At 44.5% G+C, this 14,020-nt stretch overlaps 1 protein-coding gene across 3 annotated transcripts in view; it reads right to left on the minus strand.

Moving 5' to 3' along the window:
- The window catches only part of LOC137431332 (E3 ubiquitin-protein ligase MARCHF3), a 95,981-nt gene that overhangs the window by 46,166 nt on the left and 35,795 nt on the right, over nt 1-14,020 (minus strand). The gene's annotated exons all lie outside the window — the stretch shown is intronic.

A 14,020-nucleotide genomic window follows, 5' to 3' on the forward strand; every position in this document is an offset into this window, starting at 1 on the left:
CCTTGACCAAACAATCTCCAGCATCTTTTGCATTCGTGCAGGAGGTCTCCAAGTTCAGGTCAAAGACACAAAAAAATCCCCCACCAAAAATAAAACACCCTCCCCTTCACTAAAAGCCGAGATACAACCCCAAGCAGTCACAGAAGCTCCCCATTGTTTAACAGTCTTCGGCGTACGAACTGGCATCTATTGATCCAAAAAGTTCAAACATCGACTCATCAGACCAGAGTACCCAATGCATTGTTCAGTCATCCAGTCTTGGCATTGCCTTGGAAATTTCAGTATTTTCACCCTAAGCTGTGGTATCAGCAGTGGATTGTTTGCTGCAACTCCGCCATGGAGAGATGCTGCAATCAGCCTCCTGTGCATAGTTCTGTCGAGATGTTAATGTTCAGACGTGCTCTCGTTTCATCTGTCAGCTGTTGATTTGATTTCCTTCTATCGCTTAAGGCTTAAGCCAAGAAACTTCAAGTGCTCGTTTTGCTTCGGGGAGGTTCTTCTAGGTCTTCCTGGCCTTTTTCATTCTCTTGCACTGAAGCCGATTTTTTTAGAACACCTCAAACCCCTTTTAGAACACCTTTTAGAACACCTCAAAAGTTTTAGAACACCTCAATTTTTCCAGTTTTTATTGAAATTTAAGCAATTCAAGTCCAGTGAATAACCTGAAATGGTACAAAGGTAAGCAGTAAGACAAACAGACCATTATAACCCTTAAAAGTGTAGGTATTTCCTTTAGAGAAATTGCAAAGAAAGCCAAAGTGTCAGTGAGTACAGTTTCCTACACCATCAAAAGGCACTTGGAAACTGGAGGACACTGACAGGAAGAGGTCTGGCAGACCCAAAGCCATAACAGAATCAGAAGACAAGTTTCTGAGAGTCAACAGCTTGCGTGATAGGTGGCTCACAGGACAACAGCTTCAAGCACAGCTTACTGGTCGAAGTAAGGGGTCCTTCACAATTATCGACATTTTCACGAGCATACAAAACGTGCGTTGGGGGGGGAGGGGGGTACGACCCGGCGTACGCTTTTTAAAAAGTAAAAAAATGTCGGTAAGAAAACGTCGCCACGCACAAATAACTGAGGAGCCCAGAATACTTACCTCTTGCCCTTGATTAGGAAACTGACTATTGAAAATTTAATATATTGTGATTTATTTTCTTGTTCATGTGATGAAATTTCTGAATAAATTAATAAACAATAAACCAAAAAAATTGAAGTGTACATAAAATTCAACATCATGAACATTCCTAGAGCCGTTTAAAATACGGGGTCCTACGATCGAGCCTATCACGAGAGTATTGTAGTATAGCGACCAACGGCCTTCGTATCGTGTCTGCCGTGTGTAGATTTTCGGTCGAGGAGGGAGATTCAGCCACTACATACACAGAGAGAATAACAAGCAAACCGACCAATCACGGGATAGCTGTGGAGCAAACAATATCACTCAATGGTACGTGACACGCCACGGCCTAATGATTACAGCGTGGTTTCATCAATGGCGTCCGTCTCATGCTCTCAGCGTTTCCAAACCGTAATTGAATTTGTAAAGAATAGACCATCTGCAGTGCACAAAAAACCTTCATGTTTGTATAATGACTGTGAATGCCTTTGTGTTCGTCCATGGGGATGTGAATCGGAGAGATGCTGTATCTGCTGGACAAGCAGTTTGGAATCGAGTGAAACCTACGAAATCGAAAACCGGATCCAAAGGAATTTCAGCCGAATTTGTAAAGGTTTTCGAAGAAGCGCAATTGAAAATGGAGAAAGTAAAGAGGAAGAAGCCAATAAGCATGCTTGATTTTCTATCCGAAGGTGGGCTTATACTTGTATCATTTATGTATTCACCAGAAACTGGTGTAATACAGCACGTTATATGGTAGGCCTAGATAGAGCGATTATAAACACGAACGTGTATCGATTGTGCTGTCTCGTAGGCTAGCTACGTGTGGTAGCGTGTCTTCGAACCAAAACCAACTCGTCACACCAAATAATTTGAACGAAATCCAACTCGTATCGTACCACTTCTGACTGATCCGTGTACTTTAATAGGAGGGCCTATTGTGTGAATACAAAATAACAAACACGAACTAGGCTAGGCCAAGCTAGGTATATTCATAATTCTACAATATGCATGCACGCAGGCAATATGCATGCACCGATGTCCAATCTGTAATGCAAACTACCCAACACGGGTACTAGTCCAGTCAATCTACGCCATTTTGGGGTCGAACCCACCACAAATTGCAATAGTAATGAAACATGCATTTTTCAGTCAAATTTAGTGGAGAATGACATACTAAAAGTCAAGGAGAATCGGAGCATTGGAACATTTCCAATTTTTGCAATCTTTAAGTTTATGCGAAAAAATTTATGCGAAAATCTGCATAAATTTTTCAGACCAAAAACTGTTTCCGTGCTAAATCCTTATGAGATCCTGCAATTTTATGTCCCTGAGGCCTGCAATGTAATGGCTTTATGTGAACAAGTTCATATCGTACTATATATACAAAAAAATTCGTTAAATAATATTGAAAATAATATTGAAAAAAAAAAATATATATTGAAAAAAAAAAAAAGTGTTTTATTTAATAATTGAATGAACTGCGATTCAAGCACCAACCTAAGAGCTTATTCTTCTTCTGGATCACTTTCTGGTTCTGACAAGGTCACATTAGAACAGTGAAGTCCTTTGCATTCACTGCATGCGTAAGAGCATTCCAGGCTGTACTTGCGACAGCTGCATCGTAGGGTGCTGCAGTCTGTTTTGCAGCCACAGTGGATGGCATCTAGAAGGTAATCTGGAGCAGGCTTCATCTCGGTCATCACGGGAACCATTCTCTCGTCACGGATAGCCCATCCCCAACCATTGGCATCCATGGCAACTCCTTGCCACTGCTGAACCTGAACATACACCCGTAGGCAATGTTGCTTTGCAGATGCTGATGTAGGGGGCAGGGTACGAGGCTCAACTCTGACAGTGCTTGTTGAAACCTTCTGGTGGAAGTGTTGAAGCCTCAGCATGTCCAGTGTTTCCCCGGGCTGGGCATTATACAAGCAAACCAGGGCATTCTCTCCAGCTGTCATGACATCCTCTTTTGACGCTCCAGGAGTGTTGAAGTTTGCCAAAAGCTCGGAGAAATACGCACTGGAGTTCAGCTTCTTCAAGGCTGTTGATTTGCCAATCGAGTAAATTCTTGACGTGGTATCACAACCCAGGAGTCCATGTGCAACAAGAAGCTTGTCACAAACATTGCGTCCAAGTGTCTTTTGCACTTGCTCGATATTCCAACATCTTGCTTGCCTCCTTGACGTCAGCTTAGGCTCAGGTCGGAAGAACAGGTTGTGAGATGTGGGCCCTGCACGACTGCAAAGGAGAACAAGAAGATCGGTGTCGTCGCCAACTATCACGGTGTCCTTGGTGTTTGCACATGCAATGGCTGTCTCCACTATGAGAACATCTGCATCTGCCCTGGCATGATGAACAGCGTTGTGCCGCCGTTGAAGGTCATCACTCAGTAGATTGATGAAACGTTGTTTATTTGTTTGGTTGGCAAGGAAGTCATCTTTCTTCATAGTACATACCATGTCCGTTGTGAAGTTGACAAGGGGACTGCTGTGAGATCGAACGCGCCTGCTGTGCGCTACATCTTTGGTGGAGGGTGCGCTCACATATCCATCGAACACTATGACAGCGTTACCATACCTGTCTCCAACATATCGCACGTAGTGACTGGCGATTCCTCCATATGTCTCGCCAGAATTCCAAGGAATTCTGTGTAGCAATGCCCCACCATCCAGAACATATTGCACATTCTGTGGCAGCACTGTGTTGCGAACGTCAAGGGGGAGTTGTTTCCAAATGGCTTCGGCTAGCGCTGGCTTGTCGGCCTCAAGCAGGATATCAGTGGTCTTAAACAGTGCTGGTGGGAAACTGCTTAGTTCGTACTTGAAGACATCTTTGAGGTCATCACAGCGTGATCCTGCCGTACTCAGACGTTGGAACAACAGTTGTGGATCTATCAGAACGGATTGTCTGCCAGTTTTCAATGATGAACGTGTGTCAAGAGTCACAACCTGATCTTTCTTCTTGAACGTGTGATCAAGAACCTTTTTGTCAAGCATTCCATCTAAGATCTTCCTGCCGACTGACGCTGCTTGGTCAGCATTGACCGAATCTCCAGCTGTGATGCCAGTGTCAATGCTTTGCAGAGTTGGATCGTTTCCAAAGGGATCCTTTGATGACAGGTAGCGAATAAGTTTGTGCGTGTCATCTGTGTCCCGTCCTTGTCGAGCTGCGCTTTGTTCTTTGTGCTGGTCACTGGTCCCATACTGCACTGATGTGTACTCTTGCAAAGCCATGTTGACCTCTGCACATATGGGGGTGGACAGCAGCCACGTGATCCTTTGCGGCTCGCTCATTCCACGACCCCTTGTTAGTCCCCCTGTGGTTTTCACACTTCTCATGAGCACTTGCTCGATCACAAGATCTGTGGACAAGCCGGCCCAGTACCGATCTGAACGCCGCACTACGTGAAATCCATTCTGGAACTGATGGTGGACCTCCGGATGCTGAATAGACAGTTGTGCCAGTCGCTGCAGGTAGATGTACACAGATGTTGTGTACAGATTGTGGCCTGCAGCTGCTAGGTAGGGCAACATGTCGTGCAAAGCGTGCACGTGCAGACGCCAGTCACCAGTGCGTTCCGACCTCAGGAATGTCCTCAGAATGTCTATCATGTCCATGTATTGCAGCCATAGCTGTGCTGTACGCAGATCCTTCTTCGATTGTCGAGCAACATTCATGATGTCACGAACAGAGTCCAGAACCGGGGCTGAAAGGATATCTTCAGTGCAACCCTCACCCTTCAACAATGAATCATACAGGTTTCGTAGCTCACACAGGTCAACTGGGCCAGCTCCCACACTTTGCGACCCTGACTCGGTATCACGCGGATCCATGGCTGCCTGTCCTGCCTCGGTATCATGCGGATCCATGGCTGCCTGTGCCTCATCTATGCTTTGCATTATCGCGTCTTCACTTGGTTCGTCATCTCCTGTAGTGCCCTGAGGGCCATCATCCTGAGCCTGCGAACAAGCAGGCACTAGCGTACCAAGTACCCTTTCTGCGAGGAGAGTGTTCAGTGCTGCATCAACCAAGAGATGACCACGGATAGCTCGGTCATATGCCTTGCCAGAGAGCATGTGCGTTACAGTGTTCTCAGCATACACCAGTTCCAGAACAGAGCGCACTATAGGCTATTCCGAATCTTTTGATACCACACTTTTTGAGATTGGTTATATAAAAGCGACCGTATCCAAGGTCCAAAGTCGTTGCTATGGAGATCATTGTTCGTGTAATTAAATTTTATTCACCTAATTAGGCTTTGTTCACCTAATTAGACTAGAGTAAAATCTAATTTGATATAAGAATATGATAGACCATTATATTAGCTTTCAAAATTCATTGATATGTATATTTTCGAAAAAATTCAATTTTATTGGGATAAAGCTACCTTAAATGTCAATTATCTCAATATATATACCTTTACATGTCAAATGTATTGTAAAACCAGGGCATAAGGCCTGTCTTACACTCTTAAACACTTACATTTCTGACATCTTTTGAGAATGTGAACGAAATAACAAATTAAGTGCATTATTTTGTGCCATTTTTATTAGCTTATTTTCGTGCATAACTGTCAAAAAGTGGTTGCTCGAAATGAATGTGTTCCAATGCCTCGTTATTCCTTGACTTTTACTATGTTATTACATGGGTCAAAAGAAGCAAAAATGCCAAGTTTCATTACTATTGCAATTTGTGGTGGGTATATTCGTAAAATGACCGGCCTACAGCTACTCAAGCACCAGAACAAAGATAACCACAAGCAGAAAAAGGGCAGGCCAGCTACAGGAAAAAACTAGAGAGGTTCCAGGGAACCTGAACTCAACTGGTCTATATCAATATGGTTAGAATATGCATAATAGAACCACAAACTATATAGTTTATATGTGCTAAAAATATATGACAAAAATTGATTTTCAATATGGCCGCCCTGCCGCACCCATTTTTGGGTGTGCAACGCCCAAATGCAATCCCAAACTAGTTTATGTCTTAAAGATGCTGCATAACAAGTTTCATCAAATTTAATCAATATTTGTGACTTTTAGAGCGTAGACGTCGAATTGTTTACAGACGACAGACAGACAGACGACAGACGGACGACGGACGGACGACGGACACTGGGTGTCGACAAAAACACATGCTGGACATAGTCCAGTTAAGTTAAAAATTGACTGTATATCGACCAAATTCTAGACCTAACTCTCGTCTTGAAGAATCAACTCATTACATGGGGAATCCCCACATGATCGTCGTGTTTTTTAACTCATCAGCATTTTTAACCCCGAAACCTAGACTCAGAAATACCGGGATGGTGTCCGGCGGGTGATAGTTTCACCCGAGTTTAAGTTTAAAGCGTAGTAGAAGAATTTAATATTGATTTGATTTGTTCACTTTTAAAAGCTGATAGTGAGCTGGAAAAAGTTAATTTACATATATATTGTTGCAGATATGAGGATTGTGTTTTTTTTATTGTGTGCTTTATTATTATTATTGGTTATTCTGCGCCTCCTGCCTCCGGAGCTGTGTAAAGGTCAAAAGGGCGTCCCATAATTAGTCCACAAGCATACACGTCAGCCAATCATAGAATACCCCTGTTCGATAGTTATATCTTATTCTGTGTTTTAGGGTAAGGCTGTGTCTCCCATTAATAGAAGTACTCCATTGCACCAAGTGAAAGAGATAGATTCCCTTCATTCACATTCCCAAAACCTCCATTCCCCCTTTTCGTCGATTGGAAACTACCTCCGCTCCAATTGCCGCCATTGACCACGAGGCAGGGTTGGGGAAGAAAGGCGGATCCCCACCTCGTCATAGAGGGGAGGAGTGAGTCAGCCCCACTCAACCAACCACGAACAAGGGGTTGGACTTGGAGAGGGTGTGGAAAGAAACATCGAGGAGGTTCGCGAAGGTTGAGGGGTGGGGCCTATATAACCCATGGCAGGGCGTTTCCCACCAGCAGAGAAGAGAGATGAGCTTTGACGGAGAAACTGCGAGAGAAGTCCAGGGTTGAACTGCAGCTCGAGCCACCGAAACTGCACTCACTGCAGCTCGAGCCACCGAAACTGCACTTGCTGCAGCTCGAGCCACTGAAACTGCATTTGCTGCAGCTGGAGCCACCGAAACTGCAGCCACAGCAGCGTGAGGCCTGGACGGCAGTTTGGAGCAGGGCCGCGAAGGAGCGGCGGCTGCCCACGAGTCGATCAGCTGCAGAACTAGTTGGACCTCCCTATCCCGCCAGCCATCCACCAGCCACCCACCTGCCATCCCTAACATCATTCCCCGTGTAAGTGTGCTCGTAGTCTGTCTTTTGTCTTGTCCCTGGGTAGTAACAATAAGTCTGAATAAGCTAGTATTTTCACTGTGTCACCTGCGTCTCATGTGCTTGTAAATAAACGTGACTGCTGTCTTTTTGCTTATGTGTGTGAATAGTAAATAAATTTAGTAGTATTTCCAAACCTTTCTTTGCCTTCATTTTCCTCTTTGCATTCGGTCGCCTTAGAGTTTTCCCGATTGAATAGCGGTGGCGCGATCCGGCCAAAGTTTGGGGCAAATCGGGTATTAGTCGGGGAATAACTGTTTGGTCGCGGTAATACCAACCGCTCGGTAAATAACATCTTTAACCGCGTCCGCAACAATATTATATATTTTAATAGTAATTCTAAACAATGGTACCTTCTCACAACCTACAAGAGCTACATGCACCACAAGGTGAAATACCATGATGTGACATGGTTCAACACGATTGGAGAATCGTAACAATTCACTGTTGGGTGATTTGACGTTCGTGAGAAATAATTCGGTGTTCAAACATATATTCTTTGTTTTTATTTAATCTGTTCATGATGCTCAAATACCATAGAAAACAAGCGTTATGCCTAGGTCCCCCGTCGGGGAGGTGATGTGAGTTGACAAAGTGGAAGACGCAGAAAACATGCTATGATATGATATTTCGCTCACAAGGTTCAGACATACATGGAGGCGGCCATCTTGGATTTTGACGTGGCGACCCAATTTTCAATAGCGTTCTTCCTTATGCCTAGATACACCCACACACCAGATTAGAAGTTGGTACTTCGCTTATTTTTCAAGATATTCTGCTCACAAGGTTCAGACGTATATATGGTGGCGGCCATCTTGGATTTTGACGTGGCGACCCAATTTTCAATAGGGTTCTTCCTTATGCCTAGATACACCCACACACCAGATTAGAAGTTGGTACTTCGCTTATTTTTCAAGATATTTCGCTCACAATGTTCAGACATACATGGCATCAGACATCCATGGCGGCGGCCATCTTGGATTTTGACGTGGGTTGCACCCACACACCAAATTCGAATGCGGTCCTTCGCTTACGCATGCACGCACGTATGCACGCACGCCCGCACGGACAAACCATAGTCCCCCTTTCGCTCCGCGGTGCGACGGGGGACAAAAATGTAGGAATAATGTGGTGAGTGAATACGTGCCTGTTTATTTTATGCTCAATATCCAAGCGGTACCTAGACAGGCTAGCATCTGACGTTTAACTGTACCTGTATTGGAAATACGTAACTGAGCAATTTCCAGTGAGTAGACCTACCAATCTGATGAGGTACTATCACGGACACTTCGGTATTAAAAGATGCAAAAAAATCAACATTTTTCTTGTACACTTTTGGGGGGAGGGTGGGGGGAGTCGTGAAAAAGAGTACTCTTTGTACATCTATCTATAATTCCAGTAATCTCTGTGTGTCTGTGTGTCTGTGTGTTTGTTTGTTTGTCTGTGACCGCTGTTTCTCGACAACCACGGGTCCGATATACTTGAAACTTGCCAGGTATATTGCTGGGGACCCGAGGATGTGCCTTTTCAAGGTTTCATATTAATCGGACAAGTAGTTACCGAGCTATGGCGATTTCTTTACCAAACTCCGCAAGCCGTTCGCTTTGGACCAAACCATTTCATGTAAATAGAGGGGGGGGATTGTCACCGTACTCGCAAGCCGTTCGCTTTGGCTTTGCGAATGGACCAAACCATTTCATGTAAATAGAGGGGGGGGGATTGTCACCGTACTCGCAAGCCGTTCGCTTTGGCTTTGCGAATGGACCAAACCATTTCATGTAAATAGAGGGGGGGGATTGTCACCGTACTCGCAAGCCGTTCGCTTTGGCTTTGCGAATGGACCAAACCATTTCATGTAAATAGAGGGGGGGGATATAATTTTAGATATATATATAGTACGGGCATGCCCTAGTTTGTGAAAATGTCGATAATTGTGAAGGACCCCTAAGCAAAGTTTGTTTCAACTGTGAAGAGAAGACTTCGAGCTGCAGTGTTTGACAGGTCGAGTGGCAGTAAGACAGCCATTGCTAAGATAGCAAAATAAGAAAAAGAGGCTTGCCTGGGCCATGAAGCACCGCCAGTGCACTACTGAAGACTGGAAGAAGGTCTTATGGACCGATGAATCAAAATTTGAAATCTTTGGTTCATCACGCAGGGTTTTTGTACGCCGTCGAGTAGGCGAAAGGATGGTTCCTCAGTGTGTGACACCAACTGTCAAACATGGAGGAGGATGCGTGATGGTCTGGGGCTCTTTTGCTGGATCCAGAGTCGGCGACTTGCACAGAGTGACTGGCACCCTGAACCAAAAAGGCTACCACAGAATTTTGCAGCGCCATGCAATACCCTCAGGTATATGCCTCGTTGGTCAGAGGTTCATCCTACAGCAATAAAATGACCCTAAACACACCTCCAGGTTATGTCAAAACTACCTTCGAGGAAAAGAACAAGACGGTAGGCTTCAAATCATGGAAGGGCCAGCACAGTCTCCAGACTTAAACCCCATCGAGCTGGTTTGGAATGAACTGGACAGAAGGGTGAAAGCAAAGCAACCTACAAGTGCAACACATTTGTGGGAACTTCTGCAACAGTGTTGGGAAGAACTTCCCAAACAATATTTGATTTCCATTGTAGAAAGAATGCCACGAGTGTGTTCGGCGATTTTATCTGCAAAAGGTGGCTACTTTGCCGAGTCAAAAATTTATATTAAATTTTGTTAAACAAAATGATTCTATGATTTATTTTTCATCTCCAATTGTTTATTTGTTCTGTGCTTAATTTCAGCGTACATCGAGACATTAAACTGCGTAAATTTCAATAAAAACTGGAAAAATTGAGGTGTTCTAAAACTTTTGAATGGTAGTATATACAGTGGTACCTCGGCTTACGAGTTTAATCCGTTCCGTGACGGAGCTCGTAAGCCAAATCGCTCGTAAGTCAAAGCAAATTTTCCCATTCAAATGCATTGAAATGCTATTAATCCGTTCCAGCCTCAAAAAAAAAACACCAATTTTTTTTGTTAGGTGCTTTTAAATAACAAAAATGTACTTTATAAATAACAAATAATGTATAAACAAGCACGACCTCGTATATACTGTACATAATACAAGAGAATGTAAAGAAATAAACTGGTTTTATTAAGCAGAGGAGAAGAGCATGCCAGGTGAGGTGTGCGTGTTGTCGACTTGGCGAGGCAGTACGATCGTACTCCTTCTACGATATGTACGATTTTGAAGCAGAAGGAGTCCATAAAGGCTATAACGCCAGCCAAGGGCGTTACGATTATTTCAAAGCTCCGGACCTCTATCCATGAAGATATGGAGAAGTTGTTGTTTGTGTGGTTGAAGGAGAAGCAGCTCGCAGGAGATACCGTGACCGAGAGCATCATGTGTTTGAAAAGATTGAAACTCGGATATCGAGCACGGACCACGAGGTGTTTTTTCTTTTTTCTTAATCTCGGTTTCAGTGAACTTTTGCTCTGTGCTCACGTGTACTGTACCTGTACCTGTAATGGTACGTCAGAGGATGGCACCTGTTGTCATCATATTAAGTGCAAGATGTTCTGCATCGTAAGTTGGTACACCGTGGTCTTTCGGCGGTGTTTAAGCCGGCCGTCTTGGCTTCTGTCACCATTGGCATTGAGTCTTTCGATGTAGGTAGGTCGTTGTGTGCCGGTGCCTTGGCCGAATTCCTTCATTGCTGCATTGTTAGCTCACCTGGTTTTTTATACCACATCTTTGGTTATCGGACCAGCGAATGACGTCATCTCCAAAGTATGGCTTATTCTCACTTGTCTTGGACGATCTTCTACTTCTAGCCTTCCACCGTGCATTTGGTGTCCACTGTACTTACTGTACAGTGCCTGGTAAAATTGATGTAATGGGTTTTTGACCGTCAACGCCATGAACCGTCATGAACCGTCATGAACCGTCAACGCCATGAACCGCTAACACTCAAAAGCCCATTTATCGCGCCTTATAAAGCAAAACGCAAACCGAAAGCCATGCCTCTCAAGCGAGGCGTGCTTCCGTGGTCACGTGATCCACAGGTGTAGCTCATTATACCCGCACGCGCGACACGCTTTGGCGGTCACGTGACCAGCCACTCTGGAGGCGGGGATCCCCGCCGATGACGTCACCGGCTGGAGCAAGGAGATTCCTCGCTCATGTATTTCGACGATTGCGTGTTTTATATCCAAGCAGAGATGCTTTCACGGCAAGATAACCACGTGACCGGAACCGGAAGCCACAACCGGAAAATTCAAAAAAATAAATTTTTTGAGCTCGTACATCGGATCTCGGCTCGTATCCCAAAGCAACAAACCGCCCGAGCGACGGCTCGTATCCCGAAAAACTCGTACGTTGGGGCACTCGTAAGCCGAGGTACCACTGTATATTGTTACAGATCCGGCACTTCCACCTTTGTTGTTATTATATACTTGAAGGATTTTTAGTTGCAGGTAATATTGTTTTTAAGAGTTTTGTGTGACATGGAGATGACCTTTGTGAACCACCTTTAGAGGCCATTTTTCCCCGCAAAGCAGGGGTTGGCCTTTTTCAGGCATCTTGGTCCCCTTTTTGAAACAATGTTTTATGGCCGGATGCCCTTCCTGCCGCCAACCCTTTTAGTCGCCTCTTACGACACACAGGGAATTACCAGTGAACTGGTACTCAATTTGCCGACCTCGGAAGGATGACAGGCTGTCAACCCCCCTGGTGTTAATTCAGCGATCAACCGGGATTCGAACCCAGGATCCTAGGATCCCAAGCCAGCACCCTAACCGCTAAGCCAAGACCAGGCTAGAGATGACTTTAGTAAAACGTAAAAATAAATGTTTGTGAAGGAAAAAGGAAACCGCGGCAAAGAGACCGGAAGAAGAGAGATTGATATGGGCAGAGAGAGGAGGAGAGAGCTGTGAGTCACGTCGAGGCTGCGAGTGGACTTGTTTTTATATATTGGTCGCGAATGAGTTGAGGTTTCCTGTGAAAGGGATTGCGCGACATCGTCATAAATTGCGAGTGCAATTAAACCTGCGTCTCAGGTTTTATCACCAAGTGTGAGTCATCGTTGGAGAAATTAAGCACCTCTATTACGGGCCTTTACGCCATTTTGTCCTTGAAGAAGAAGAGACTGTCCGCTTGGTGCATCTTGTTTTGCCGTTGGGATTTCCATATCGACCTCATCATGTTGATTGCCGTTGGTTTACCTTAAGTTTCTCCCATCTCCACACAGGATCTCTGGAGCTCAACCAGAGTGACCATCCGGCTCTTGGTCACCTCTATTACCAAGGCCCTTCTCCCCCGATTGCTCAGTTTCGGCGGGTGGCAAGCTCTACGAAGAGTCCTGGTTGTTCCAAACTTCCTCCATTTAAGAATTATGGAGGCCACTGTGCTCTTGTGAACCTTCAATGCAGCAGAAGTTTTTTGTAGGCTTCCCCAGATCTGTGCCTCGACACAATCCTGTCTCTGAGCTCTGCAGGCAGTTCCTTTGACCTCATGGCTTGGGTTTTGCTCTGATATGCATCGTCAGCTGTGAGACCTTATATAGACAGGTGTGTGCCTTTCCAAATCATGTCCAATCAATTGAATTTACCACAGGTGGACTCCAATCAAGGTGTAGAAACATCTCAAAGATGATCAAGAGAAATGGGAGGCACCTGAGCTAAATTTCAAGTGTCATAGCAAAGGGTCGAATACTTATGCAAATGTGATATTTCAGTTTTATTCTTTTTAATAAATTTGCAAAACTTTCTAAAATCCTGTTTTCTCTTTGTCATTATGGGGTATTGTGTAGATTGATGAGGGAAAAAATGAATTTAAACAAATTTCAGCATAAGGCTGCAACATAGTGAAATGTGAAAAAAGTGAAGGGATCTGAATACTTTGTGTGTGTGTGTGATGTATATATATATATATATATATATATATATATAGACCCTGGTGTTGACCTAGTGGTTAGGGTGCTGGCTTGGGATCCTAGGATACTGAGTTTGAATCCTGGTCGATCATTAAATTAATGCCAGGGGGGGTTGACTCAGCCTGTCATCCTTCTGAGGTCGGAAAATTGAGTACCAGCTTGCTGGGGATGAATAAGACATTCGGGTATCCTGAGTCGGAGTGGCGACCCGTCCAGGTTTGAGCCCAATAGCCAAGGAAACTGCTTCGCCAGCCCCATGCATCGTCACGGTGCAAAAAGGAATGGTCATCATCATATATATATATATATATATATATATATATATATATATATATATATATATATTGTTACAGACACGACTTTGATGTTAAGGTGGGCCGAGCGGAATGGCCGTCGTGTCCGCACAAATTACCCGATTGTACTCGAACGTTGACGAAGCCGCGCCACGCTGGCTCAATAAGGAAAAAGAAGACACCCGGCTGGGTTATAAAATGACGACACCAGGGATACGGTTCTCAAGACCTCCGGAGGAGATTATATTCGTTACGGAAGGTCAGATTACAGGGACGAGAGGTACAACATAGAAAGACAAGCACTTAGACACAATCTTATATTATTCCCAACAGACGACAGATAAACGGGACAAAGCTGACTCACACGGGGA

Source organism: Myxine glutinosa, chromosome 7, assembly GCF_964187855.1.
Source record: "Myxine glutinosa chromosome 7, kmMyxGlut1.1, whole genome shotgun sequence".
NCBI classification, from domain to species: Eukaryota; Metazoa; Chordata; class Myxini; order Myxiniformes; family Myxinidae; genus Myxine; species Myxine glutinosa.